At 40.3% G+C, this 27,005-nt stretch overlaps 1 protein-coding gene across 2 annotated transcripts in view; it reads right to left on the reverse strand.

The window, feature by feature from the left end:
• The window catches only part of sox11a (SRY-box transcription factor 11a), a 170,517-nt gene that overhangs the window by 127,897 nt on the left and 15,615 nt on the right, over nt 1–27,005 (reverse strand). Inside the window, exon 2 of one of the 2 annotated variants that reach the window (XR_015068301.1) lies at nt 17,602–19,096. The exons of the other annotated variant lie outside the window; for it this stretch is intronic. The gene's annotated coding sequence lies outside the window, so the exon portion shown is untranslated. Of the gene's footprint in view, nt 1–17,601; nt 19,097–27,005 lie in introns of those variants that run through there. 2 annotated transcript variants of the gene reach the window in all.

Here is a 27,005-nt window from a genome sequence, read left to right on the forward strand (position 1 = left end):
GGATCAATAGTTGTTATTCAGACCTGCACGGGTCCCCGTATGGGCATCACTGACACTGTCCAAAGAGTCTGCCGGCATTATTGATTTTAATTTATTTTTAACTTAGTGATGGATATGGGACGTGTCGTGAGAGTGAGAGGCATTGGTCAAATAATTACCAACATCTATTCATTAATTGGAAGGCAGAAAGAGATAGAACACTCGATATTCATTAAAGCCTGCAAAGACTTTGCAAAAGTGCCTTGTGACACGGGGATGTCTGAGGACTATGTCGATCACCTAATCACACCATGCAAATGTGTCCCCATGATCCTCAAAGTATATATATATATATATATATATATATATATATATATATATATATATATGTGTTTTTGGGGGGGGATTGGAGGTAAATATTTTATTTTGTTGTATTGCGTCATCCGCAGCTGGAAAAAAGTGCTGAAGTCTTGTCCTACATATGCCAGCATAAATTTATGATCAAATGGCCTGCAACCTGCTACTATAATGTGCTTGATTGAGTGCGCATTTCTTTGGTGTGCATCAAACCAAACTGACCAAAGTGGCCTGTGGCTTCTCTAAAACAGGGGGACCCTGCGGTGATCCTGTATCACAACACTAATTATCCAGCGGCACGCGAGCTACTGCAAGGCTCTGCCCTTTGAGAGAAGCAATCAAACAAGATCACGGTAGGCTGAATAATCATACCGCTTCGTGTGTGCTGGGGCAAAATATGTGTGAGCATTACACTTTTGCAGTTGGAAATTATTGTGGAACAATTGGCAGAAAATAACAACGAATGAACATCATATTGCAGTATGATGTCATTTTAATGCCTGAGGTGCTATATTTTCTAGTGATGGGAAAATAAAGCTTCAAATTTGCTTCATGCACCGGTTGTTTTTTGACTCCTTTAGATGACATTGATGGTTTAAAGAAAGGGGTTTAATAAATGAGAAGTCAGTGTACGTTCAGTCCTAAGGTGAACAGAGTTCCATATCGAAGGCTCAGTAAACACAACAACTAGTTCATGAATCATTTTGAAGCTTCGTTTTCTAATGATTTTTCTAAACCTCAAAACCTTTTCTACAAAATTCTCCCATAAACTATTGACTGATCATACAGAGCAGCTAAATGCTCATTTCAAGCTTATCTCATTCAGAAGTAGGTGAAAAATATAAACGTTTCATTACATCACAAGTGACGTCAAACTTCAGTGAAAAACCTAAAGTGAGCCCAAGGACTCGAATAAGTTACGATGAGGTGATGATGCCCTCAGCGAAGAGGCGCACTAAAAGAGGTCTCTGTTGAACCATAAACCTGTCTAATACATCAAAGCGTTCGCTGTGGTGTGTGAGCTTGATCCCAACGAAAAAAAATGAATAAATAAGACTCTCACGTCTTTCTTCCATTCTGCTCTCTAAGCATTCGTTACTTCCAAAACCTGACGGCGGTAGGGATTGCGTTAAAACGAATGTGTTGCAAAGAAGGAAAAACGACATTGATTTCAGAGTCCCCTGGTTCCGCTACAGTGCCATGCACGGTAATGATCAATTATTTGGCCTGCTTCTGGCACACTAAGCAGCGGCCATACAAAAAAAAAAATCTCAGCGCGACATAAACTGAGCAGACAATCTATTGATTTAATGCTCAGCTGCTAAATCCCATCTCCTTTTTATCTGTGTTTTGAGTGTAACAAATATTTGGCAAAATAAAACTAATGATGAATAGTTTTTTAAATACAGCAGTTGGGCAAACAGGGAGTGTTGTTTCCTGAAAAAAAAAAAAATCCACCGTTACTAAGGCATCACGTCTGGGTGTTATATTGAGTGGGGGGTCGGCTTTTTTTGAAGGAATACTCCGTTTTTCACTGCTATTACAGAATTGTCAGTGGTAAAAGGTATTTTCTATAACTTCCAAGCATAACTCACGGAAAACGTACCATTAGGCTTCAGTGGCACCTGCCGTGGTTTCATTTCAAGGTGGTTAAGATACGTATCAGATTTACTTTGCTGTAAAAACATCAGCAAGCCGAATATGATTTTTTTTTTTTTTCCACTCCAAGACAAATCCTTACAGAGACCAAATTTGGACACTCAGTTTGAAAGGCCCATTTGAAGATGACTGTAAATCACCAAACACCACAGGGGCAATTCCGGGAAAAAAAACTGCATATTGGTCCAATTTTTTTAAACCCGGGCAACAACTTTACCCCCTTTCACACTTGAATCCACTTGTCCAATGGGAGTGAGGCAGCCTAAATGCCCCATCAGCTTTGAGGTTTGGCTGCTACAAGGGTATTAAGTTCCAAATTCTGTCCAGCTGGAGTGAAGGGAAGCTCACATAGCTCTTTTCAGCCAAAATGACAAAAAATCTCTTTCCTTTTAACGCTGTGCACCCAACCTGATCTCGCCTTCGTCAAGTCTGCCTCAATTCACTGTTTAAACAATCAAGTGACTGAAAAGTGGCGTCGAAAATTTGGGGGCTGGAGTAATGGAAAGGAAAGAGGTGGGGGGGGGAGAGTGGAGGGGTTGGTGAGAGGGTGAGGAAAACGGAGAGCTGCTGGGGCAGGTGCAAGCCGTCCGCATACAAGGTGGCGATTAGGGGGGGGGGGGAAGTGGCCTTGTGTGAGGCAAGAGGAACATCTGTGCCTATTACTGAGAGCACACAAAAGACAAGAAGCGAGGGGTGGTGGCGGAGGTGGCGGGAGGGTGGACCCCTCCATCTCCAACATGAGCTAGGCCTCACCAAACCACAGACTGAATTGCATGGCCCAATTTAAGGCTTTCAGCGCAGCTCGTCATTAGCATTTAAAAAAAAAAATGGGGAGTCGGCTGTGTGAATATATCAGGAGAGTGACTTAAGAGCTCGGAGGAAGGGTGGAAGAAGCCCCTTGAGTCTTTAGGGTAGTGTTTGAGCATTTTTACTATTGCTAATCATCAACAAAAAAAATCAATGAGAAGTTTAATAAAAAAAGACTAAAGCTGTTGTCAACCTTCAAGTAAATGTTAAAAATAATTTTCCTTGAAACCACGTACAACCTCAAAACTTAATTTAGTGAAGACTTAAATTATATCAGCATGAACAAGAAAATAAAGCAAGAAAGATGGTAAATACAAATTATAAAATTGTCACTTAATTGTGTTTGAACCTTGTATTGAACTGTCCAGTAAGAGTAAAAATTCAGCTATGATAAAAAAAAAAACTTATCAAGCATATTTGAGAGTTCAGTGAGGCTTTTCCACTGAACACGTTTATACTTTCCCAGAATCTTGTCAGAGGTGCATGCATACATCCCGCAGAAAGGAAGGTCCATCCGCATGGTTGCATAAAGAATTGGAGGCATGCCAAATGAAATGTTCAGTTTGACTACATTTGGAATAGCCGTATTTCAAAGTGTGTCAACCTGACTCAAAACATAGCTAATGGAAGGTTAAAGCATGAAAAATAAAACACTCATTCTGGTGAGCGGCGCATCAAACTTGTATACCGGGTTTGCTCGCCCCCCCCCCACCCCACACCCAGAATTGAGAACACTTGGGAGGCAGATGTATTACTTATTTAAATGCCACGAGGCATATATATGTTTGCTTAAATATTCCAATTTATTCCAAGACAGTAAGTGCCTTGCTGGAGTGAATTATAGATGGTAAATGAAGATGCTGACTTATTAGTTATGACACCATCAGGTTCCAACAGTCAATATTTCTCCCTTGGAGACATTTTTTTATTTTTTTATTTAAATGAACGGCGAGAGATTGGTAACGGGAACATGATGAACAATCCAGCCGTGTTGTTACAAGTTGAACAAACTTTACCCAGTAGATTTGTTGCCGTTGAATTTATTGAACCGATAAATCTCACACAGAAGCAATAGCCAGCAATATGTAGCAGAGAATTTACATCGGGAATAGTTAAACATGCTAGTATACGATTTTCTATTTTAAAAATTAGTTGAGGGTCTTTTAGGAATGTTATTAATACAGTTTGTTTGATTGACTCTATCCCAGACATCCCGTATGGGACCGATAACCAACACAATTGAATAAAAGAGAAATCCTCAAAAAGCTAAATGAATAAAATAAAAATAAATAAAAATGAAGTTCTCCCGCTTGTCACATGTACGAAACAGTTACTTGGATATCTTCAAGTTATGATTAACTACAGGAGCTTGCTGTCCTCCCCAAAAAAATAATTTTCAAAGCGAACGTCAATCCATTCAGTCATCAAGTAGGTGCCTGTTTTATTCCTAAACTGTAAAAAGATCATCTTAAAAATTTTAGAGGTCGCCCTCTAATGTCACATTAAAACTGCTTAAATGTCAAGGTTTCAAATAATAAAGTGTCCACAGTCACTGGTAAAACATCTTTGACATAAATTTGGGGATCTTTCAGCGAGATGCGTAAAGACAGTAAAAATACATTATGCATGCTAGGAAAGTAATTTAGTCCGAGCTGATGAAATCTTGCATTGGAGGACTTTTAAAAAGCAGGCCTTTGTGTAATTATGACCATCGATGCTGAAATAAAAAGACAACCGGAGGCTTCGATTCATTAGACCGTCTGCGTTGTTAGGTCATGAAAGCAATATTGGCTTTTGAATTGATTAAACACACTGTTCATTGTGTCACTTGTGCAAGTGCGATCAGAATTTCCGTCCATATAAATATTTAATATGCTGGTGAAATCATGCATGGAGGCTCTATTTTGTTTAAGGATGCTTTCTGAAGGTCATTAGAGCTTACAGTCATTCCACAGAACTCCAAGTCGCTTTTAATCTTCTTAACCTTCTTCTAACATTTGTGAAATGTGAGTTTAGATCTTCAAAAGTAGTGATCAGTGAGATGGAGCCACCCATAAGTACTCCTCCCTTCCCTAGCACATGCTGTAAATGTTGTGTGGCGGACACTTAATATGATCTCATTGTATTATCGACACCCAGGGATGGAGCGGCGTCCACGGCTGATTTGTTTAATATCTAGTTGAGGGAACACTATTGACTTTCCTCTTTTCCCTCATCTGCTCCCGAGATGAAAACATATCTTCCTATCGAGAAGCTTTGACCTAATACTCCTTTGTAATGTTTTTCAGAAGGACGAACCGCATTGTGTGCGAGTGTGTATACAAAGTACGTTTAGGTCCATTCAGGACTCGTATCGATACGAGGCAAGCTTAATCCTTTCACTCTGATGGCTTCAATGACAGCCGCACAGCATCAGATAAGAGGTCATTGAACTGCAGCAGCCACCTCTTTATTCAGAATAAATGGGGTGCACCAGGAGTGCACCTAGCAATGTGCCTGCCACATTGCTTTGGTCATAATGAAAATGTAATACATTATGGCTAGCAGCTGTTGTCACGTCTGTGCTAAACAGGACTGATACTGTTGATATTACTTGTACAACTTGTTCGAAGCAGTGATGCGCATACCAAACAAGGTAGATCTTACGTTTATTTGTTTGTATATTTGTACTCTAGTTTCTGGAATGAGGGGAAACAAAAATGTTGAAAAAAAAATCTGAATATTAAACACCCTAAAATAATTATTTTTCCATCCACCAATGACTGTAAAATAAATAAACAAATTTTGGGGGAAAAATATTTAGCGATGAATGCAGTCTGTTGTGTTTCTAAGGGTTTACTCTTCCTACGCATTCTAAAAACATATTTTAATTGACTGTCAAGTGTGAATGTTTTTTTGACGCGTGCCCTGGCATCTAATCGAAGTTGCATCTTACCTAAACTTATCCAGAGTAGGCTTTAACTCTGCCACATTAATTAGGGTGACAACAGATGGGTGGATTTTTAAATAATCAGAATAAAAATGAATTCATACTCATGAAGTTTTTTTGTATCCATTAAAAAATCTGAAATGTTGGTCAATTATATTTTGCTTAAACTACAAAAGTAGATCCAAATAAAAATGTTCCTAATAACAGAATAATAGAATCCATAGCTCGGCAGCCAGCTGCTTATTTGGGACCTCTGCCTTAAAAATATTCCAATATGTCCATCAACCTTGAAAGCATAACGCATCAGGCAGTCAGCCAGTTGGTCAGCCGCACAGCCAAATCTAAGTGTAGATGATTCCCTTTGCTTGGCTTAGCAGTCGGTTGAAAGCAGCCACTAGTGCATGGAGACAATTGGCTCTAAAACCATTTCACATCTCTCTGGCTGTAGCTTTATGCTCTGCCTGCCTGCAAATCCCCATAAGAGACCACAGACGACCGTGATTGCAGCACGGCTGAAAAATGCTAATTCCCCCTGATTTTGTTTTCAGTCGGAATGCTCCCCGGCTGTGGCATATCATTTGATATTTGCATGATTGAATCGTTCCGTGTGAACTGTCACAACATGTGTTGCTGTCTACTGACGCCTCAACGGGCAACTCTTTTTGAACAATCATCTAGGGATGACCCTGACTGGATGTTTTGGAAATCTCGTCATACATTTGCAACTCCAAAACTGGGCAGATTACTTGGTCAAAAATAGGGAACGGAATCATAAATACGGTATTTAAATTGATCAGCAATAATCATGCCGGATGAAAGAAGAGAGTGGTCTGTTCATTTTTTTTTTTATTACTGCCAATCATTTAATTTATACTGTGTCACCTTGGTTTGAAGAAGTCTAAGTCATGTGACTTAAGACAAAAGGGGGTTTGCAAAATGTTATAAGAACAAAAACTGCATCATAAATAAGGAGCCCTTGCTCTAAATAATAATTTATTTTGATCTAATATCACCTTCTTCATTCCAGTCATGGTAGTTTTAGGACAAAAACCATCACCATAACAACTGTGTCAATGCAGTAACCAAGGAACACTTTTCATTTAGCCTTTCCTTCATTTCAATTCAATTATCAACTTGAACAGTTCAACAGCAAGGGAATAAAAATAATGAGGGGTACGCTCAGGATGAAGGTGTGCAATGGCCGTGCAGTGACATCTTTTGTTCTGCTGGCGGATCGGCAAGAGCAGCAAGGGGTGGTGGTGCAGGCGGTGCCGGCGGGCGGGCAGGGGGGGAGCGCACCACACAGGTTATCTTTCTTGCCGTACGGGATAATCACGGAGTGCTGAAAGCTGGGGGGAGCGGAGCAAACGTATCTGCTCGGAGATCAAGGTCAAAACAACTCAAAAGGAAGGTGGAAATGCAGCTGGGAAAGAAAAGAAAAAACAACACTCGCAGTTGCCTGAAACATATTGATCTAGCACCTCTTCTGCCTGCCTTCAAAGTCTCTGATAGACTCTGCAAGAAATATATTATTTTCTTGTCATAGGCACCACAATGGATGACTGTTGAGAATACTGGGGGGAGAAGGAAACATTGAGAGTGTCGCACACTATATTCGAAATAACAATTTAGAGTGACCTCTGCTTCCCATCAGTGCTGCAACACTTCCCCATTAGAGTTGGCCATCAATCACGAATGTAAGAGTAGCAATTAAGAGATCCAAAACATTTCAAAACACCAATAAGAAAGTCAAGCATTTTTTTCCCCCCGATTGCGGAATTGCTATAATTAGGTTTACGCGGATAGATAAATGCTACATGTCCAGTCTAGACTCGAGCTAGCCGTTAAAAATGCATTGCTGCTTCATCCGAGGAATCACTCAGCAGAAACTTTCCACAGACAGATCAATAGCAACGCCGCACGCCGACTGCTCGGAGGCATCGCAGTGAGCTCAATCTCAACCAAGTGGCCTTTGCAACAAAGGAATAACTCCCTTCTTATCCCTTTGATTCATGCCGTTGGAAGCCGGCGTATATTCCCACTAAAGAAAGTCAAACTATGATGTTAAGTAAAATTTTTCATCCTAATTTGCTAAGAGTCCATGATCAAAGTAAATGAGGCGAAGCTTTAGCGTTTAGGTTTCTTTGGAATTCTCTGTCCTCTGCGATAGACGGCGGCCATGTTTACAAGATGGCTAGACAAGAATTTCACAATTGCTTTTACTCCACCAAGCAGCCTTATATTTTTCCCAAGTGGCTTTTTAGTTGTCTCGGACCGACTTGATACATACTAGTTGTTGTTCACACGTTGTCACTCCAAGGTGCTCCACCGCTCCCGCTTTGTTCTCTGCACAAATCCTCCTTTTATCACCCAGGCGGCAGCCAGAAGGTCCCGACCCCACTTCCCTACTGCGTTTTTTTTATTCCATGTGTGATACACCCACATTACCTCTGGATTATTGTAATACTCCATGCACTTGCTTTGATGTAATAACTATGTGGATCTGGTCACTGGTGTAGAATTTGGTAGAGCACTGACCCTGATGTCAAATGGATCTGCATCTTCAGGTCTGCCCATTTATTTTATTCTTTGTCATTTTAGCTCTACAGCAGCATCTCTCGTAAATTTAAAGGGAAGAGAAATATCTAATTATTCACTGTCATCCTTCATGTATTGCAACATAAATTCAGCTGAGCATCAATCAATTACAAAGCACTGGGATTTTAATGACCTTGAGTATATTGAGGGAGAAACAACTAACAAATGAACAAACCAAATCAGTGTTTATAGCATTTGCCATCAATCTGTCAAAGTCAAATGCAGGAGTATAGGAAGTGGCACCGTACAGGACTTCTTATTATCTTCTGCCAGGTAATTTATCGACAGAGGTCTTAATTGATTTACTGACACTACCCTCAAAGTCACCTCACTTGAAATGTTACAGTGGATCAGAGACGCTGCCCCAGATGAGCATCGCTTTTCATTAGCAACAGTAAGATGATCAGAAAAGCAAAACACAGTGTTGAATTATTCTGTGTTACTTCGCACATTTTTTCCAGACCTTCTCAGCCGTTATGAATACCGCAGCAACAAGTCCAAATTACTCAAGGCTAAAGCCAGACTTCAAACGGGTCAGCTGACGACAGCGTCAATAAATGGGTCACGTCAGGCAACACGGTGAGCAGACATTCCAAGATCCGGACGTCTAAGTAAACCCGCAAGTCCTTCTCGGGTGACTGAGTTCATGCTGATGAAAGTCACCTGTGCTGGCATCTGTCAAGGCACTTCCATCGAGATTTAGATGCATCAATCACTAAGCTGCAAGAATGTGACTTTGTTGGTTTAAGGAGCAGACTGAAACACAAGCAGGCTGACTTTGACCATTTATTACATGAAAGGCACTCTTGTTTTTTGGCCTTGTGTCTCCACCCGTCAATATTGCTGATTTTCTGATCAGTGTCCAGGATGAACCTTTTCCAAAACTCAATTTAGACTTGTTGTCATTGTGGCAATATTTTCTTTTGTATGAAACTTGAACTACGCTTAAAATAACTTGAGCAGATTCAAAAGATGTTTGGAGTTTTGTTTGAAAGATTATGTGTGGGTATTGCGATTGGAGTGCTTCTTCCTGCCTACATCCATTTGTAGTTTTCTTTGGTGGAGTAATTGCTTGCCACCCCTGGCTGTCACGTCATGTCAGTGTCTCATTAGCACCGCCATTGGTTTCACCGTCACCAATGGGAAAGGTCACGTTTCGCTCAAACGAGATGGACTCAATAGGCGCTATCTGACGGCAAGCCTGAATGCCGAAACCTCAGATTGTTTTTTTTTTTTTTTTTACAAAGGATACGATATCTGATTGTAGTGAAATTTAACTTTTAGAATCTCGAAATATGTTAAAGTGTCTGTAACTTCCCAAATGGATGGATTTATGAAACTTAACCATCTGGCAAGTCAGGTCATACTCATACGAGCAACAAGCTGTTTGTTCAATTACTGTGTTCAAATGAGCAGTGGTTGGAAGCTGGCAGTGACTGGTCACCTCAAAGAACACCTTGCTAACCCGATATCTGTGATACATGTCCAAACCGTAATGGAAAAGAGTCCAAAAAAAGATGGACCAAATCTGTTTCACTCTGCTGTTCACCTTTCATTTTTTTCACTCAACACCAAGGTGCTTATCAACTAACTATTAGCTGCATCAAATCAATGTGTTCATTGCACTCTTTCCTCCAATGCACTCTTCCTTTTTCTCTTCCTTTCTGCCAGACAGGTCCCGATATTAGAAACCGGTATTATCAGTTCTTCCCAGGATGCTGGTGGAAAAGTTGATTTGCAACGCCCGATTGAATCTACTTATCCTTCATGGCGGCCAGCTGCCTCGGCAGACAGGAACCCAATGGCCTATCTATACACGGGTGCCAAGGAATAAAAATATCTACAGAAGGAGGAGGGGTGGCAGGAGTGGGGGTCATGGTGGGGCAGAGTGTCGGCCCACATGTCACTGGATTGGACAGCAAAGAGAGCGAGAGAGAAAGAGGTGGGGGTCATAGATGGACTCCTTCCTATCCCGACGCCTGCTTCATCCCCTTTATCTACTTGCACTGTGCAGCCATTTATCTGTCAACACACAAAACACATCACCCCCCACCCCCCTAGATCCCACCACTCACATATGCACAAGCGACATCTCTTAGTTGAATTAGTTGTAGGATGGAGCGGAGACGAGCGAAGCAAAAGGTGATGGGGGGCATTCATTAGAATAACAGTAACTAGTTCCCGATAAAGGAAAATAATTGTTTATCTGCCGGCCGGGCTGCCATCACAGAGGTTGAGTAGCTGTCTGTAGCACAAAAAGACCCATTATTGCTTTATCTTTGTATATAGAGGAGGGCAAAACCTGTGAAGGGAAGGAATGAAGGGATGATAGTGGAGGAAGTGACTGATGAGACGAGCAAGGAGCTGTGGCTGCTGCAAGGGGAAAAAAGGAGGAAGAATACATGCACTGGTAACAGTGGGGGGAAATGGCACTAGATTGCTACCTCCATCAGGGGGTAACGGCACAGTATGTGATGCGTGTGCGCGTGTGACAATTTGTGAATGCAATTACTGCAGACCTCCTCTAAGACCCATGACTGAATTGAATCAACACTATGGTAGCGACTCAATAGGCTAAATTTGCCCCTCATTCGAAGGACAAAATGGGCAATTAGAGTAATGATAATGGCAGGTGTTCTTGCATAAAATGTCTGGGTAAAGTGCTTTGAATACAGTAGAACTTCCGAGGGTGAACACAAACCCATTCAAGATGCAAGGTAGAGTTGTGGATATTGAATTGTTTTCTTTTTTTATCCACATCCCAATCAATCTGTCAGTATAAAAACTTTTACTGTAATTTTCTTTACTGTCATATAAGTGCAAAAATGAGCTCCATAACGCTTCGATGACAACATTGAAAACCAACTTTTTCATATGACAACAGGGAGACTGGAATTTACAATTTCTGATAACTTCTGATAATTTCTGTTCCAACAGCTTAGCTTTGGGAATCGTTTTGGCAAACTTGTGTGTGAACCCTTTAAAAAAAAAACATACAGTACAGTTTAACTTAAGTATTCCTGTGAGTGTATTCTTAGTGTAGAAAATAAAAAAGATGGAGTGGTCGAGTGAGTAATGTTGAAATTGTGTTTTTCCCACTGTGTTACTCTCAGGTGACACCCCTAAAGATGGAGTAGATGTCGACATAAGACGTCACATGACCAGAATTGGGTAGTTGCTACAGGCCTCAATGACTAATCTCACACACCGGTTCCCCCATGGGAAAAAAAAAACACAACATCAAACCGGTTGACTTATTGACTTGGACACACCTACAATTAAAGTCCAAATTCGTATTTTTTTTTCTTCTGCTTCAAATATCCAACCAAAATGACGTTTGACTTTTGGGCCTGGGAAACTTTTAATGGAGTTCGGTCTGCAATTAACGTGACGCGCGTGAGCCGCCTGAACTCTGACGTATTGATCGGTACCAGTGTGTTTGCTCGCCGAGGTCACCGGAATCCCTACGCCGGCCTGTAACGGGGTCAATAATGTCAATACAGTAAATGAGGTAATTCTGCTGTAAAACATCTCAGGATAGTCAATTTCTATTTTCGTAAACTTTATATGCGTGACACATAATTACGCCCACACGTCAAACTGTCACTCTGAGATGGATCTAGCCCATGGAGGCTCTTTTGAAACACAATGAGTAAACAATTTATCTTTTTGTCCATTCAATGATAAATTGCTCATCTGTACTGGATTGGAGGATTTGTGGCAGTTAACCCTTTACTAACTGGAGAAGATAAGGTGCATGTATAGGATTTTGTTCAATTGAATTTTATCTTTAAAATTGATGTGTCATAATTATTTTTTTTAATTGGTTATTAATTAGAATGACATTTTAAAGGCCCAATCAACAGATATCAGCAATTAAATGAATAACCGAATTACTTTGTCAGGAATGGCTTTTTTATTTATTTATTTTTTTAAATCAAGAAGTCATATTTTTTTTGGCAAATGATTCATGGTAGCAAATTAAATTTCCCTAAAAAAGAATACAGAGAAGACTCGTCTTCCCATAATTTTAAAGAAATCCCCCTTTTTTTATCTTTTTTTTTGTTGAATGATTCATGGCAGCAAATTAAATCTCCCTAAAAATGCGAATAGAGAGAACACTCGTCTTCACACATTTTTAAAGTAAAAACTTTTTAAATCAGGAAGTCGTCTTTTTTTTTGGTGAATCATTCATGGTATCCCATCTTGTGACAGGAAGAGTAAATGGATGCCTATTACATGTGCGCCATTTTGCTCTCTGCAAGACAACTCTACAATTCAAGACAGTGCAGAGGAGCAGAAGGGAGGAAAAGGCAGCGCAATCTTGTGAAAAACGCTGCCTGTTTAGTCGTGCTCAGGGTGGACACAAAAGGTAGTGGCAGCAGTGAATATTGGAAAAGCTAATAGTAGGGCTGGTATAATGATTGGAATGGTCGGGGGGGCAGACAGAAGCATCAAGCTCTTGTAAAGTACTGAAGACAGACACACATCACAGCAGGCTTCGGAGATGGAAGTCCTGGGAAAGGGGCTATTGCTTGATACCACAGGGGAAATAAACGGCCTAAAATAGGCACAGGGGCAGGAAATGGATTTTATTGGAGAACTAATCAAGGGGCCGTTTTAGTAGGGCACAATTTAGATTTTGATTAGATTCCTAGTGACATCAGGCTTATCAATGCAGCTCATACTGGGAGGTGTAATTTGATCTTTGGTGTCCACATTGTTGTTTTGATGTATATCTTGCTGCATGCAAAACGACTCTTGTGGTGGGTGTGGTAGATGAGGTGTGCTTGATTTTGGTGTGATTGACTTTTGATTAAATGTCATCATTTGGCTGGATTTTTTTTCATTTGTTTTTGTATTTTTTTGTTTTGCGGCATTCTGTTGAGATGTGGTTTCATATTGCTTGGTTTATGAGATGGTGAGCGGTCGTGAGGCAGTTATTGTCCGTCGGTGCTTACAGAGAGCCGTTTGGATGTGTGTGTGTTTTTATTTCCTGTAATTAAAGTATACAAAGTTGTTTTGGCTGCATCAGCGGTGTGCTGTTCACATGGATCAATATTAAAGCTAGAGACCAGCCCAGCTTGGCAGTTACAGGACAATAATTAAGAACAGAATTATAATAAATTGGCCGTTAGCAGAGAATGTAAACGCACATCTGCGGACAGCTGAAGTGAATTTACTTTCATTTAAATATTGGCTCCATACCCCTCACTAGTCTGTTCTGTCCAATCCATTAGGCGTCATGAAATGTGTGTTTATTGAAGTCGACATCTGGTGAGCTGACTGCTAATAACTGATCCTAATTTAGCTTCTGGCAAGCGCAAACTGTTCTGTCCAAAGACTGGACCATGACTGGTCTTGTTTGCATAAGCAGCACTTTACTATATAGGTCCTTCTAAGTAGCGATAAAAACTTATGAGGGTCTCTGACACCACCCACAAAAAAAAAAAACTTTTATGTTGACATTGATGACATCCCAAGTCCTTAGGGAGGCACCAAAAGCCTTGTGAGAGGAAACCTTCAACCAGTAAATCCTGGACACCATTTAGTTACATATATCCACAACACGCATAATTGCATTCCATTTTGATGATTTTGGAGCATTCCCAAATTTATCAATCCAACTGTTTGATGTCTAGGGAGTCGCATATAAGTCTCAATATCCCATTAGTAGTCTGCTAACTTTTCAGTTATCATGCTATGCAGAGATGAAGAGCACAGCCTTTTTCTAAGATGCAACACTCTAATCCCGCTTAAACTGAAGCCAACACGGAGCAGTGCCAAGATTTCATCAAAACCAGGTGGCTTTGATGCCCGCTCCAAGACTTTAGAGAAGGCGGAATGTGGCACCGTGAGGGGCAGCCAGGTGGGTGCCGCCGCATAATTAGGCCTGAAACAAATTAGGAACCGTAAAGAATATGAATATTGCTTATTAGCATCCTATCATATGTGCATGGGATGTTTAGGGTCACAGGGAGGATCCACGGTTGCTACGGGAATGACTTAAAACAGTACAAATGGGACAACCAACTGTGTATTAATTAAACATTTGAGGCATGAATTCTATCGAATCTGCATTTTAAGCACCGGCATGGAGATAATAAACATAAAGTAAGCATCGTCTTTAGTAGTCATTACAGATGGTAATGCAAGGTTTTATTTTTTTTAACTATTGTTAGGCAATTACAAATATGGATTTGCAATCAAGTCTCACCATATGTCTCACGAGTGATTTTATTTACATGTTTTGCTTGAGGAAAATGTCTACCAAAATTTAAATTGAGTGACCAGGTTTAGGTTTGAAACTACTCCATGTCGTATTAAGAATTGAAAAAGGGAAAGAAACAGACCTCCAGTGTCCAAAGAGAGCAATCAAAATGCTTTTCATGGCTTGAAAGCTTGCTTGAAAGCTCCGCAACACAACATGCAATGTTTGCATTTGAATGGATCCATACAAACTGTGTCACATCACTTATCTTTTGCATATATATATATATATATATATATATATATATTAAAAAAGAAAAAAAACACGGGTGCCCCTCTTGACAGGTGCAAAAAAAAAAGCTCTTTGTGTCCCGCTGATAAAAGACAATCCAACAAAGTATATAATTGTGAAGTCAAGCAATAATTGCCTGTATAACTATCGCCTAATGCTGAAATAATTAAGAATGTCTCTTACTGGGGACTGAAATGCAATTATCACCTTGATGACAGTGCCATACAAAAGCATTTGGAGTGGGGGTGTGCACAGAACGAGAGCGCGGCAAGTAACTAAAATGACGGCGATAATATAATTAGAAGAGGGCTGATGTGGAAGGAAACAAAGGGGAGACAGCCTCGGGCCTTTTTTCTAACAGGGTTGCCATGTCTACACACTTCATTTGCATCCTTATAATGTCACACAATTAAACTGCATAAGCATTTGAAGCCTTGCAGGGAGCTCATGTAGTCACTTACGTAACTAAGTTCAACATCTTTGTTTCTTTAACTTTTAAGATTGAGGTTCTCTATTGGAGTAAGCAATAGATAATGATTTTTGCTCTACTTGGAGAAAAAGCTGCTGCTGCTATACTGCCAACAAGTTTTCTTACTTCCCAGCTCATTTAAAAGTTAAATCTAATAATTACCCAGATGGAGCAGATGTCAAGCAATGCTTCACTCTCGACATTTACTTAAACCATCATTCCTATCGACTCCATTTCAGCCTGACAGCCTATGCGCCCAAAGCAGTCAGTGTGATATCCGCTACTGAACGTGTCATTTTCACGATAGCTTTATTACAGATAGCTTAACTTGCAAGGCAGCGTATGATGTACGTACTACGCAAAAATGGACAAAGTCGTTGTATATAGGCAAAGTGGGGGAATGTACAATCTCTCATTGTGCATTATTAAAGGTGGAGATCAAATGAAATATTCAGCAGATGATATGCTGCTTTAATATTCATAGAAATGAACTTTATATTAGAGAACACATTTTTATGTGGAGTGGACTGGAGGCTACTGATTAAATTTCATTGTTTGATCACTATGCAGAGACATTCTGAGGCATGATGGGGACGGGCCAGTCGTTCTCTCCTTTTAGCAAACATTTAAGGAGCGGTCACTGAGGCCACACTTTTTTGACAAAGTTTAAAGTTTTATACAGTGAAATTACCAACGTGGAAGCGGCACGAGCTGGTTGGCTTCTAAGTTGTTCTAATTAAAAAAATATATTATTTCCGACAGGCAATCATCTTAAGTGAATACATTTGTTCCATGATCAGCCGGTGGCCATAATAAAAGCTTTACTGTATATTAAAACTAATATAGAGTAAAACTACTTATCCTTTTGAAGATGCCCAACTGACGTAGAGTGGTAATCCGCTTAAGGTGTTTTTTGCATATTAATCATTTTTATTCAAATGAGGCGTGGAAGTGTTGTGTAGTGTATGTAATCCAATATCTACTTTGTAAAAAAATATATATATATGTCTCTAATTGAAACTGAATCGCTTGTTCGTGTTGTACCGAACAACAATGAGCTCCATTTCTTCTGGCAGCATCACAAAGAAAATAAGTAAGATAAAGTTTTGTTTTACATTAAAATAATATTTTTTCAACAAAATATTGGGTTAGTTCCAAATTGCAGCACTTTCACAGCAATAGACGTTAAAGGGTCAACAGTATCCGAGTGCACTATTGATATGTGTTCTTGACATTCACAATAAAAAAAGGAGTTGGAGGCTAAGCACAGCCGTCATGATATGCGCAAAAAAATATATAAATAAAATAAGCAAGCAGTGATTCATATTAATGCGTTCACTGGCAAAAACATCACCTAAGGCATGGAGGACTGTAAATATGAATAAATCAGTTGGAGTCCCCGTAGTGATTTCATTTGCTGGAGTAGAGTTCACGTGTTGTTGTTGTTGTTGTTGTTGTTGTTTTGTTGTGCTCCCACATTTTGTTGTGTTTACATAAGCGCATTAAGGAGTTAATTAAGTTTAAACTGAAAAACAAACACGAGCTTCATCATGCAAGTATCCACAGAGACATTGGAGGAGATGTGGATGAGATGAAGAAGAGGACCTCTCATTTTACCGTGCGTGCATTAAAATGATACACACACACACACACACATTCCTTTCTGGACAGACAGACCTGCTGTGACTCCTAACAAGACAGCATTCACAGAGGTCAAAGGTGGTGTCTACTTTTAAAGGGATGTGAAACTCAACTCAGGGCTTTCTAACAGTTATCTAATTGGATTAGGGCCCCCTTCTTTTTCATCCCCCTTCATGGCCGGCTTTTGTCCATTCACCGCTGAGCTCAAAGGTCTGCAGACACAGAGGAAGAGGATTAGGTGGAGGTATTCTGACCAATTAAGACGAGGCCAGGTGTCGTGCTGATTGCAGGAAAACGCAGACCTTGGCCGACGTGTCTAATTCTCCGTTACCATTCATTTGCGCATCCATCTCTCGTTTCCGCTTTCCTCGTTGAGGAGACAGCCTTTCCTTGACCCTGGCTGTCCACAGAGGCCTAATCAAACCCACCCGGAGCTGCCCCGAGCTATGATAGGCGCTGCTTAAGTGAGTATCTGATGAGAGGAACCCTCAGACTAGCATTGCAGGTTTAGCACCCATCACGCATAATCAGACAGAGAAATGTCAAAGAGCACTTGCATATTTGCTCCGTCAGTGCAACGTCAAGCAATGAATGTCGATGAACCGTAGAAGGAGCGTCCCTTAAAAGGATCTAAAAAAAATATTTTTTTTTTTTGTCCACCTCCTTTCACCAATCTCATGCGGCACACAAGTGCAGCGATTAGCGAGCAAACGGAATTTAAGTAGATAAAAAGCCCAACAGGGAAACAATAAAAGGCTTTAAAAAGCAATTAATGGATTTACATTAGTCAGCTTGTCAAAAGACAACACAGATGTACCTCAAAATTCAAACTAGCAATTTTGGTCAAACATTCACCCCAAAGTTCAAACAACTTTAGGAGTTGGAATTCTGATTCTTGTTTTTCCCCCATTATTGAGCAAATTTCTGTGAACAAATTGCTTTTATAAATATAAATATAAAGAATTGATCCTTAAGGTGGATGTTCACATATTTTGTATATTAAAGCTACTCATGAACTATGCACTTTGACACTGACAAACACCATAGCAATTTACCATCATAATGCGGCTATAAATAAATCACAAAATGGCAGATTTACAAGTTATACAGTTTTCTCTTTTTTCCCCAGGTTTTGTTACCATGGGATATTACAATCAAACAACTGTCACATACAAACAACCTCATATTCCTTACTACACGAAACTATAATTCCCTCGACTATTAATCATAAAAAAAGCAATAATAACACCTTTTTCATATTATTTGGAGCATTAAATTATTCTAATATAGCCGAGGGCCAACTGAAATGGAAACAGGAGCATGCAGATTCAGTCCATTATGCATTGTTAAACGTTGATCTATGGTTTAATATTTGCTTGCCAACAGCGCTGACAATGTGTTATTACCTTGACAGGCGGCTATAATGTTCCTTGACATGCCGGTGATTATTTAAATAAGCTGCAACAATAAATATGACGCCACATGATATGCAATATGAGCTTCATGGAATAATAAAAAATAAAATACGTGGACAGGGGAGAGTAACAAATGGGATTGAAAGCGAGGTTAGTGGAGGTTTGGAGTGAAGAATGTCAATGAGATTTATCAGGAAAGCGGCTCATTGTTATTTGGAGATTAGGCTCAGGAACAAAGCTGAAGTCGCATATCACGGAAATGAAATGTTAGCGTGTTAAAGCAGGAAAATTCTTGATTACTACCGTTGTCAACATGGAAATGACTAGGCCTATATGCCCAAGGCCTTGACGGAACCAGCCAAATCCTCACAGCTGTGCTGTAGGGCCATCATTTCATTCTCTATGCACACTAAGTTTCTTGTAAATAGTTACAGAAAACACAAAATCAACACCTGATTATTGCCCAAAGTTTCTAAAGCGGCTCTCTGGCACTCAGAGCAGTTGGAATCAACAGATAAAGATGCAAAATTGCTCCTCTGACAAAGACTAAATAAGCAGCAAACATCAGCTAAAACAAACATAAAAGCCGCTTTGCAAACACCAACTGTCATGAAAGGCAGCAGATAGTGAGCATACTGCAAGCCGCGGTAATTAAGGGAGAAGGGTGAGCGGGGGGACACTGCCGGGTGCAGACTTGAATGCCGGCCGCTCCGACACCTGTTCATACGTCTGGACTGAACCTGAAAGAGAGCGAGAAAGAGAAAGAGGGAGGACTTTGTAGCCGTGCCATCTTAGCGCGTCATCGTCTAATGAGATTAGATGATCCACTAATGAGCTCGACAGTGAGGGGAGTCAACTGCCATGCGAAGGTCAAATAAATTCTGGACTTCAATGTGTTGCATTTCAAATGTCATTCACTAATAAGTTGTTTATAGAAACACAATTGTGGCGCATGAGCTTGTAAAAAGGAATGGGCTTGGACTAGTTATGTAAATAGTACAATGTGACACAGTAGACTTTAAATTCAGCAGAAAGTAGACATTTCAGGAAAATCCACATTTTCCCTCTTATCCCACTCCTCTAATCATAGGGTGTGAGTAACCGATCTGCTTCAGGTCCCACGTTATTTGTAGTGATGAGCAAATGACGCTTCAAGATGATTCATGAACCAGTTGTTGCATTTATTGATCTTTCTAGATGGCAGTACTGTACACAGACATGCCTTTTCTTAAACACTTATTTTGTTTATTATTTGCTGACATGTTAAGAGAAGTTTACAATAATCCCCTATTCTGGCTTTCAGTTAAGCAATTAATCTTTTGTGTTTCCAGGTTTTTTCCGGCTTGAAACATTCTGACCTCCCTGCAAGTAAAATAAATTTTCTATGTGATTTATTGTAATCGCGGTAGACAAAAGCTGCACGGCTAGTGAGATTTACTCATTTGTCAGCATTTTATTGGCAAACAGCTAAATGTTTACTTTTTCCACCCCATTACATGAAATGCCCTGTTAACCAATGATAAGATGAATTTCATTTTAGCAAGATTAGAAAGATTTAATCAGCTGCAATTTGCTTAAGTGCATAAAACCATCATTTTTGTGAACGCTGCATATTTGCAAAGGAACGATTGCATGGCGAGGTGTATTAACACACGGAGAGTGCCGTGCATCTTCCTATCAAACCTGCGAGATCCTTGTCAACGCTATCCCCTGTAATCTGTTTAATAATGTTTATGTCGGGGAAATTGAACATGTGGTATGGAATGACTAATGTCACGCTCATAATTTAGTCATAAGACTCTGCTGGGGCCATTTATGGAGGCTGCATCCATGAGGATGCCGTATGAATAGTCATCCATCCACTCTTCACCTTTATAAGCCCCGACGGCAAACACCAATCACAGGCAAGTCGGTATCGTCTGACCTCGGACCTGGAACAGTGGATTGGAATTTCACTTGAAGTTCTTTTTGAATGTCTGCACAACATCATAGGAATTAGAATACTGCAATATACTTGAGGACATTTCAGTCTTCATGAGCCTTATTGTGGTGCATCTCTGAGATTTTAGTGGCTAGCGCCTATGAAACAATAATGAGCATCCATGTAGACTAAAATTCATGACATTGTATACTTGTATAATACAATATACTTTTTAATTCTATCTGAAACGTCTGAAACCTCTATTACTGCTATTATTGGAGTTTTACTTGGGGACCTTCTCTGCCTCTTCTTAACTTTTATCTATGCAGCATCTTTTCTAGTAGCGGCACATCATGGTACTACACTGAAGGAGTCAAAACTCTAAATTTAGACTTGCTGCTGTAATACCAATAAACATACTGTATGCTGTAAAAACACAGTTAAATTCAAACAATATATCATGGTTATACGTCAATACAGTAAGGCAACATTGTATTGTTGTTATATATTATGAGCATTTGGGGGTTAAAGGTTTTAAGCTTTTTATATCAGTTTAAACTCGGAGGTTGTTTTTACAATTTATTGTGGGTCAGATCAAATGCTCTTGCAGGCCACATATGGCTTATGGGCCTTGGGTTTGCCGGCTTGTGCTTCAGATGAAACAATAAAAGATAGGATGTGGACATTTATATGTGTATGTGTGTGTGAAATTGTCCTCCTTAGGATGAGCTCACTGACCCACGAGCGATCAGGGTGGTGACTTGGCCACTCACTTAGGGAACTTTGACTTATGAGGTGTGCTGCATTTAGCCAAGCTAATGCAAGTGAGGACCGTGCCATTAACCTCAGGAAGAGAAGCCTCGGCAGTATGATGCATTCCGATTGGCAGAGGACAATATTTCATCATGACAGGCATTACCAATGAATAATTAAGTGTTTAATATAATGATCTGGAGAAGAGAGAGAACAGGAAGAAAGAGACAGAGACAAAGAGGGCAGAAAATGGTAATTCCACAATTCATTGCCCTTAAAACCTATCTAGCATTATTACCCGTTGTATAGAAGGAGGGAGAAGGCTTTTGTTGAAACAAATAGGTTTTTGATGGCTCGCAGAGAGTCGAAACGGTTATTAGGTTTGAGAACTCCTTCATGATGGAAGTGGTATCATGCCGAGCGGGAGATCATGAAATTTTAAGTGGGGAATTTACAGCAGAGAGGCCGCGGGACAGCGAGGCCGTCTGGGCAAAAGCCCGAGGACACATGCGTTTGGGAGAGACATAATGCTGGGCTAATGTCACCGCAAATGAATAGTTAACAAGCTGAGGATGGTTGTTCTTGTTAGAGTGGGAGCCAAGTAAAATAGACACCATTTTGGGGATGGATTTTGTTTTGGGAGACGAGAAGGCATGTCGAACTGTGTTTAGGAGCCCTAAAATACATACATTTTTAAAATCACATATTGGTTGCAGGGCAAGGCACACGATATTTTTATGTCCCCATCCTGTTTTGTCCCACTTGCTATCCTTCCTCACATAATGTGACACTGCATTCCCTTTACAAACTACAACGTACCATTATATTTATTAGGAAACTATTGACATGATATGCATGTTTTGCTGGTACAGTCTATTTGAATTAGTATTATTATTATTTTTTTTAAATAAAGGATTTTTTAATACAGTCCATATTTCACCGTGTAAGCATTATGAAATGATCTCATTGGTATTCTGCCAACTCAAACTAAGAAAAAAAATTACTTTAGACGACTAGACTGAACTTCTCAATCAATAGCGTCCTCCAAAGTGAGCCAAGGACTACTTTCATGCATTAGCATAATTCACAGTCCACCCACGCCCTCCAAACACTTATTCAGTGTCTCCAAATGCCCGACGAAGAGCTAATTCTCACGCCTCACTCTGGTGACCTTTGGCATCATATATACTGTATGTGCAGTGCCTGTTGCCTGTCTGACAGCTTCTTATGCATATTCATATCTATACATGGCCCACCACACACAAAGCCCCTCTCCTTTCTGGAGAAAACACAGGGCCGCTCATTACGAACGCTCATCACCAGGTCCGGTCGAGGAATGGTGCTGTTTTATTTAGAGGATGTGTTTTCTTGGGGGTTGCAATTGAAAGCGAAATGGTTTTTAAATATACGAGGGGGGGCGTGTTTGTTTGTGAGTGTGTGATGATGAGACGTCGGGAGTGGGAAGTGCGCAACTTGTGGGGGTGGTGTGTTTGTGCAAGTAGTTGCCGTCTTTTGAGCAGCGAGTGGGAGTGTGTGTGTGCGTGCGTGCGTGCACGGTGGCATGCGCTCACAGCCTCTGCTTGTTTGTGAGGTGAGAAGAGAGAAAAAGTAGAGTCCCTCAGCATGCCTCCACCTCCTCTTGTTCCATCTGCCCATTTCGCTCCATTCTCCATAAATTAAAAACGCCCTACATCTGCTTTGGGGTGCATTGTTAGTTGTGTGCATTCTGAGGTTCCTTTGCTTATGAAAAATTAAATACTTTCCTGCATTGGATTAGTCCCCAATTCCCGAAAGCCCCTACTGCAGCAAAAACGGCGGGGGGGATGCCTCACCCCGACATCGACAGGAGAGGGGAACATCTCTTGTGAAGTTGGGGGGAGTAAAGGAAATAATTAACATCTGTTTAGTATAATAGTGAGCACGTGTGAAGTCTGGAATCATTTCTCAACACTCTCATAAAGTCCAGCTTCTCACAGCAGTTACTCACCACAAGAGAAATACACCCACGGCCACAACATAGGTATACAATATCCACTAAAGTGGAACCTCTAATAACATTGGTTAATTTCCAGTTTGGAGTTTCATAACCATCTTTCCCATTGGAAATAATGTAATGTGAAACCTGACAGACCGAACAAAACAGTCCTCCAGTTCTCAACTGCCTTACAAGTGTACAGAGAAATTGCATAGTAAAGCTAAATGTAATTAAAATTAAGTAATGTAATATTTCAGTTCTCAACTGTCATGAGCATCTAGTGAGTTGCATCGTTAAACTAAATAGAATTAAATTAAGTAAAATCTCCCCATTCTTTGATACTTGTTTATTTATTTATTGACTATAAGCCGCACCTGAATTTAAGCCGCACCGGACTATGAGTCGCAGGGTTCAAAGCTTGTGCAAAATGTAACGATTTATAGTCCGGAAATTACGTTGTATGTGATTTCTGAGGTACAAGGATTCCACCTATACCAGAGAGTATATTTATGTGCGTGTTGTGTGTATGCCGGGTTGTTGTTCTTGGTGGTGGTGGTGGTGGGGGGGGTGAATACAATGTGGCCTGAAAATTGCATAACTTTGACCATTATTACGCTCGAGTTGTTTCGCATGACTCCTTAATTATACGACTCCCATGCGCCAGGCTCCCAAATGTGCACTTGGTCCCTTGCCCAAATGGATTCCCTGACAAGAGGACTGGCCTAATGAAAGATGCTCTCCAGTGAGTCGGGGCATCTGTATGCAAAGGGTGTGTGGCAGCAGATGAATGGACATTTTATGGGCCACTGTAGATAATTGGAACAAAAGGGACTGTAAGATGCCCCTTAGAATAGCCTGGCTTGAGTGGAATAATGAGTGTAATCAGAGGTTGTGGTCGCAGTGTTGCCCTATACAGAGCACCCAGGACACTGGGGAGGACCTGTGTTTGTCTTTGACATTAACATGCGGGGGCCTTAAGGGCAGCCATATTTGGCCACGGTTTGGTAAGTGGGAGCCCTCGCAGGAAGAACAGGTGTTGCGGGCCGACGAAGCCATCAATCTTTCACTGGCCCGTCTCTGTTGGATTCAGGGTTAATTATCATCAAATAAGCCATTAAGGAGAAGGATGGAAGTGTAGAGGTTGAGGGGATACTAACCTTGGCAAGAGAGGTAAGTGGAGGGGGGATGACAGCTGGGTGCGATTATATCGGCTTTGGTTGTTGCTAAGTTACACATTGTGACTCGAAAAAATGTCTGTGTACAAACTATAGTAAGGGGGAAAATGCTATCTTGGTGATAGAAAAATAAATCACTCCTTTATCTTCCCCAAAAGAGTGTAGATTGTAGTGGATCTAGTAGAATGCCCCAAGAATGGTTAATTATAGTTTACTAGACAATAAAATCTTTGAAAAGCAAAATTTAGTTGAAACCATCGCCGTGCGTGATATCAACAAATTTTGCCAAAGGAACTCTTCCAGTGTGTTTTTCTTAGCCGTCATCTTAATAAATAAATCCAGACATACACAACCCTCCAATCAGGTAAGACTCTACTTCTTTAAACCATAAAAAAATTAATGGATGAGTGAATAATTTTACACACCACCCAACACACTATTTAATGTATATTCAAACATTTGGCTCAAAATGTGAATAACTTGGAAGTCAAGCAGAATCAACATTGGAGGTATTGTAAAAGAAATGGTTACTTCCACAGGTATAAAGTAATGAATGAAAGCATCAAAGGTGAGATTGAATGTTAGAATTACATAGAGTCATACCTTTATAAAGACCCCACATAAAGTGCTCCTTTTAATGCCGTGCACCTTTCGTCTTAATGGTATCCATCTCATTCTAGATTAGTCCATGATGTATAAATGGAAAATGCCATTCGGCTTTCTTTCCCTGCTCTTAACATATTAATTGGCATTACAGTAAATGTCGTCGTGTACAGTAAATTGTATCCAGGGAAGTCAGTGACACTTGCCCTATTGAAAATTTTACAGTGTGCTTATACCTTCATTTATCCACTCACCCTGCCTATGAATATTTAAGGCCCAACAATTAAACCCCGACTGACCTGAAAATATGGAGCTGGACCAACGTAGTGAAAATGATGCTGTTTAAATACAACCATGCTCATCAAAAGACAGAAGATCCATCACAACAATCACCCCACACTCCCCGACGTGCGAGTACAAAATTGCTTACATGGCACAATACAAGTATTGTCGCGATGGCATACTGTCACTATGACAATGTGTCATGTTTTTGTATGTAAATCTGGAGGGGGGTTGTTAGTATAAGTAGACGTACCCAAGAATCCCGCTTTACCTTGACGCAAATATGATTGCCTAACATGGAGTGATCACCTTCGCCAAGCAATAAAATGGACGGTCAATGGTTAGTCTCTGGTACGACCGGTTGTTTCTGTATGAAAACCTTCATGGAGCTTTTCAGAATGAGCAGATTTTATACAACAGCTTAATGTAAAATTTAAAAGGTAGAGGTAGAACTTGTAACATTACAAACAGCTGTAAACAACATTTTATAGGACTACAATCCCATAATGGCTAAATGGGACCGTCGGCATGACAAAGCGGCATATAGCCATCACCTGACTTTGTGGTTCCCTTTAGTGCAGTGGACCATCAAAGTGTCTTTTTAATAGTTGTTTTGGTTTCCTTCTACTGCCCTCGATGGTGTCGTATTATTCGTTGGCTTTTGTTTTTGTGTGTGGGGAAAAAAAACAAAACCAAGTCTGAAATGTCACTACTTTGCTCAAATGAGGGATACTTTTTGGATGATTATAAAATTGGGAGTAAACAAAGTCAGAATCATGGGATTTAACTTTATCCACTTTCTCTTGCATGTACTGCTAAGAATGTGGAGCTAAACATAAATAAGTAAATAAATGAATAAATAAATAAATGTGTTATAATAACATGTTTCTAAAATGTAACAGAGGATCGCCATTGGCCCACCACAACTGTCCATCAAATATCATACAGTAGTTTCAACTTCAGACCACATTCACTGACGGAAAACCATCAACCCGACCTAGTTGCAATAACCATGACAATATGCTAGAATAACCAGCCGGGTTGAAGATGGCTCTGTAGAGAGTGAGAGAGAGCGAGAGTCCATGCTGTCACCTTATTTTCATCTCCAAACTGGGATTAATGCACGTGTCTCCTGAATGAGTTCCGTCGTGGTTTTTAATAACGTAAATAATGCAGTGCTGCCATTGAAATTAAGCAGTCTTCAACAGATGTAGTCTCCTTTACTTTCCCATCAAGAGTGAGCCATAGCGTCTATAGGTCAGATTACTTTTTCATATGTCATAAAATATAAATGAATCAAGCCTATCCCCCTCCCACATCTCTTCTAATCACTTTCCTATATTTTTATCACAGTGGCCATGAGGATAGGTGGAATGACTTCCCATGCTAATCATACCCCGAGGTAGGCGATCCCATTTTGCACACCAGAGACAAAAAAGCTTTGAAAGACAGACTTTATACATCGGAACATACAGTCCAGTGCCTCAAAGCATGGCCAATTTAGAGTTGGACCAAAATTGGAAGGGGAATCAATGCTGTACAAATCATATCAAACATCCTCATTCAAGCCAACTCTGATTTACTGTAACACTGTCTATAAAAAATGCAAAATTTTCCACTATGAAAAAGTTAAATAAAACCTAGACAAAACGGACTCATTCCCAACTTTCATTGATTCCACCCGAGGTGAACTCGATTTCTGCAAAAGTATACACAGCATGGTAATTTTCTCCCCCCAAAGAAAACATTCCCTCCAAATTGCCTAACATCATATGAGCCCATTCTTGATTCTTGTCAAAGCTCTGAAGTTTCCATTTATGAAAAATGTCTGGTTAGGAGTCTATCATTATAGCAATCGTACCCTCGCTGCTGTATCATCTCCCCTCAAGCACACATCATATTTGAAGGCCTGCAAAAATGGTCCCAGTTTGGGTCAGCGC

This window comes from Syngnathus leptorhynchus, chromosome 15 (genome assembly GCF_054491065.1).
Source record: "Syngnathus leptorhynchus isolate UIUO chromosome 15, UIUO_Slep, whole genome shotgun sequence".
Classification (NCBI taxonomy): domain Eukaryota; kingdom Metazoa; phylum Chordata; class Actinopteri; order Syngnathiformes; family Syngnathidae; genus Syngnathus; species Syngnathus leptorhynchus.